The sequence below is a fragment of the Sinocyclocheilus anshuiensis genome, unplaced genomic scaffold (assembly GCF_001515605.1).
Source record: "Sinocyclocheilus anshuiensis isolate Anshui unplaced genomic scaffold, SAMN03320099.WGS_v1.1 scaffold527, whole genome shotgun sequence".
Taxonomy (NCBI): domain Eukaryota; kingdom Metazoa; phylum Chordata; class Actinopteri; order Cypriniformes; family Cyprinidae; genus Sinocyclocheilus; species Sinocyclocheilus anshuiensis.
In genome coordinates, this window is record NW_015548227.1 from 303,891 (window position 1) to 308,898 (window position 5,008).

Sequence of the window (5,008 nt, forward strand, 5' to 3'; positions counted from 1 at the left end):
TATGCACAAATTTGTCCAATTAACAGTGTGACGTATATGATGCCTTAAGTTTAAGAAAAGGAATTGCATGCTGGAGGTGAGCGAAATGACTGCTGAAGACGTCTGTCTTTAGTCCAAGCAGCTCTTGGCAGATTGATGGGCCTCGGTCATGGTGTGGTGACCTGCCCTACACCACACACTCATTTCATTGCTGATTGACTGCTATGTTCCCTTCAGGAGATTTACTGCTCGAATTTAACTCAACAGACAAGGAACAGAAGGTGCAAAACAAAGAGACGGCAAGAGGCCATCAGTCACAGTACACCCTGTAAACGGAAAATAACTTTTTGTTTGGCCAATTAGCTCATGAATAATCTCAGAAAAGCTAGCATTAAACTAGCTTTGGTCTTAAATCTAATATTGCTTAAGATCTCAAAGCTTAGCGGTCAAAACACTCTGAAGAACAATGTTCCAAGTCAACATAAAATCAAGTGGCCCCTATTTACTTTCTTAAAGGAATAGTTCACCCAAAAAATTACTCACTCTCAGGCCATGCAAGATGTAGATGAGTTTGTTTCTTCTTTGGAACTGATTTGAAGAAATATAGCATTGCATCACTTGCTCACCAATGGATCCTCTGCAGTGAATGGGTGCCGTCAGAATGAGACTCCAAACAGCTGATAAAAACATCACAATAATCCACAAGCAATCCAAATGACTTGTGAAATGTTAAGACGTTTTTAACTTCAAACAGTTGTTTCTGGCTAGCACATAATAAATCATTTGATTTTCTCCAAATCTGTTAAATGAAAAAACAAACTCATCTTCATCTTGGATGTCCCGAGGGTGAGTACATTTTCAGCAGATTTTCATTTTTGGGTAAACTATTCCTTTAATTCATATTCTTGGTCAGATTGTGAAAATCTTATTGGGGAAAAAAAAAAAAAAGAAGAAATAATTCTCAAAATAATAATCATCAAAATTAATCAGAATAACTTTTTTGGCCAACATCATCAAACCCTCTTATTTTTCACCCTCTCCAAACACCTGTTAAATAAATATCAAATAAAAACAAACAAACCAACCAACAGTTGTGATTGTACCACGTTTCAAAAGTGAAATATTTCTGATTTTGCCATTTAGCAGAGTCTTTCTTATCCAAAGTGATTTTCCTACAACAAAGGGCTTTGCTCAAGGTTTCAGGGTCTAAACCCACAACACTCGGGTTATTAGCCAAGATCTTTAACCACTAAGCTGCACTTCTCAAAAGAGCCTTGTGATAGCACTTTTAATCACATGCACAACAAAGTAATTATGCTGTACTTTAGGCGTCTGCTAACCTGTTATTACTGCCCGTGTTACCAAGGCAATGCGAGGAAGTGCATGAATTCCCTTGTGTAGAGGTTGACCTCTCTCTTTCGCATGATTACAGTCACTTTACTGTTGTTTTATACAGCAGTGAAATGATTTTGATAATTCAGAAAGTGAACAGTCAGACCTTGTTGCCCCGAGCTCGTGTGTTCTTGCTATATTCAACAGCACTTGGCTTGAGACTTTTCATCTAGCGGCTAATCCGTCTTATCTTAATAACATCCACCCTCTTCTATCTGGCACATTGCAGAAACAATCGACCCAAAAGTGCTCTTTTATCAGCCTGTTCAATATCAGGATACCTGTTCTACAGAAACCTCCTCGGCTGATCTTATCGCTTTGACTCGACTGTTTATCAGGATTTTTCACTGTGACAAGTTCACATTTTTGTGCTAAATATACCTTTATTCTGTTAAAATGTTATGCCTTTAAACTCATATTAAATATTTGAGCATGCATTCTAAGAAAATATATTTCCCATGGGTGCCGTCAGAATGAGACTCCAAACAGCTGATAAAAACATCACAATAATCCACAAGCAATCCAAATGACTTGTGAAATGTTAAGACGTTTTTAACTTCAAACAGTTGTTTCTGGCTAGCACATAATAAATCATTTGATTTTCTCCAAATCTGTTAAATGAAAAAACAAACTCATCTTCATCTTGGATGTCCCGAGGGTGAGTACATTTTCAGCAGATTTTCATTTTTGGGTAAACTATTCCTTTAATTCATATTCTTGGTCAGATTGTGAAAATCTTATTGGGGAAAAAAAAAAAAAAGAAGAAATAATTCTCAAAATAATAATCATCAAAATTAATCAGAATAACTTTTTTGGCCAACATCATCAAACCCTCTTATTTTTCACCCTCTCCAAACACCTGTTAAATAAATATCAAATAAAAACAAACAAACCAACCAACAGTTGTGATTGTACCACGTTTCAAAAGTGAAATATTTCTGATTTTGCCATTTAGCAGAGTCTTTCTTATCCAAAGTGATTTTCCTACAACAAAGGGCTTTGCTCAAGGTTTCAGGGTCTAAACCCACAACACTCGGGTTATTAGCCAAGATCTTTAACCACTAAGCTGCACTTCTCAAAAGAGCCTTGTGATAGCACTTTTAATCACATGCACAACAAAGTAATTATGCTGTACTTTAGGCGTCTGCTAACCTGTTATTACTGCCCGTGTTACCAAGGCAATGCGAGGAAGTGCATGAATTCCCTTGTGTAGAGGTTGACCTCTCTCTTTCGCATGATTACAGTCACTTTACTGTTGTTTTATACAGCAGTGAAATGATTTTGATAATTCAGAAAGTGAACAGTCAGACCTTGTTGCCCCGAGCTCGTGTGTTCTTGCTATATTCAACAGCACTTGGCTTGAGACTTTTCATCTAGCGGCTAATCCGTCTTATCTTAATAACATCCACCCTCTTCTATCTGGCACATTGCAGAAACAATCGACCCAAAAGTGCTCTTTTATCAGCCTGTTCAATATCAGGATACCTGTTCTACAGAAACCTCCTCGGCTGATCTTATCGCTTTGACTCGACTGTTTATCAGGATTTTTCACTGTGACAAGTTCACATTTTTGTGCTAAATATACCTTTATTCTGTTAAAATGTTATGCCTTTAAACTCATATTAAATATTTGAGCATGCATTCTAAGAAAATATATTTCCCTACATATTAACCATCAATGTATCAAATAGTTGAATGTATATTGAAAAAATACAGAATAATATATTGTGTTAATAGATTATAATATATTAAATAATACATAAGAAAATGGCTGCTTTTCATATATTGAAAAATATGTGACAATATATTTACTTATATATTGTAATGTATTATATTCAATAATACACTTGATAATATATATGGTACTGTGTGTATATAAACATATTTGGTGAAATATATGTACACAATATAGAAAAAATATATATATTGCATATACATTGTGGAATATTACATATATATTGTGGAAGTGTGTGTGTGACTTTAGTAAGACATTTGTTTTTTCTACTTGTATAACTTGTTATAGTGACATGCAAGTTTATGAATATGTGTTCAGCATTATGCGTTAACTAATGAAAGAGAAAAAAAGTCTTCATTGCTCTGCATTTTATTTATATGTATCAATATATAGCCATGCATGGTTGATGAATATATTGCAGTAGCCTATACTAAAAAGTACTAGTTTCCCATATATGGAAATATATTATTTACTATATCACATTATATTTTCCAGTATATTCCCATATATTTTTGTTTGGGGAAGCTATTAAGATTTCAGCCTGTCATTTATATACACTATAGGACTACAGAAATCCAGTTTTACGACCTCGACCTTCACTAATTTTGGTAATGGGAAACAGTTCAAAATATGTATCTGAAACATTTATTTCTTAGAATTGTCCTCTTGCTCATCACACATCAACATTTTTAGCAATTAGCATAAAAGCCCAATTTAAATTTGCCAAATACTGCCCTCTGTTGGAATATCTAATACATAAATCCAAATGCAACTAAAAGACTGCAGTTCATAGCAAGTCTATTTACTTTAACTAGAACCTATCTATAATTATCTAACACTTAAAAGAAACTGTTTTCTTAGACCCTGTGCAACCTGTTCTGAAGCATTCCACTATTTACATCTTGTCCACATGTTTGTTTTTCTTCCTTCAGCCGTGATAAACGATCCCTCATTAATGAGCTATAAAGTATTCAAGCAGCACGCAATAATTGTCTACAGCACAAACTGTGAAGCGAGAAATTATAGGTCCGGCTAGGGGTGACCCGACTCCGTGACCAGGACTGTTTAATGTTAATGGGATGCAACACAACAGTGCAGTGGTCAGTCTAATGACATTGCACTTGCCTGGACACCTCCGAACACATTAAATACGTGCTCTGAATAAGGAGAGACACTAGTGTGCACTGCGCTACAGGACAGCGTCCATGTTATTACTGTCCTCCTCCTCACTAGCGCGCACATGCTGTGCTTTGATTACTGCCATTATATCCGGACAGCATAACTGAGAGTCACGCTGAACACTTCGAATCAAAACACAAGATGAATGGGCACATGTACAAATAAATGTCAATTCATTTGAGAGGTTTAAAGCGTACTGGGGTGTGCAATGTTGAAAAAAAAAAAAACGATTTATAAATAAATAAGCTTTATGAAATCATATACTGATGCTTGGATTTTATTCCCAAATGCAACGAAATAGTTTTTTTTTTTAAATAGATAATAGAAATTCTATTTAAAAATTATATAATCAATAAATCGTTTTATTATATTGCATATGATTAAAATAATTGTGTGTGTGTGTGTGTGTGTGTGTGTGTATATATATATATATATATATATATTATGGAAACATTATGATTTTAAAAGTTTTTAATGAAGTCTCATACTCTCAAGGCTGCAGTTATGTGCTTACAAATATAGTAAAAAAAAAATATTGTGAAATATTATTACAATTTGAAATAATAATTTTCTATTATAATATATTTTAAAATGTAATTTATTCCTGTGATGTAAAGCTGAACTTTCAGCATCATTACTGCAGTTTTTAGAAATCATTCTAATATGCTGATTTGATGCTTGTGTGTGTGTGTGTGTGTATGTGTGTGTGTGTGTGTGTGTGTG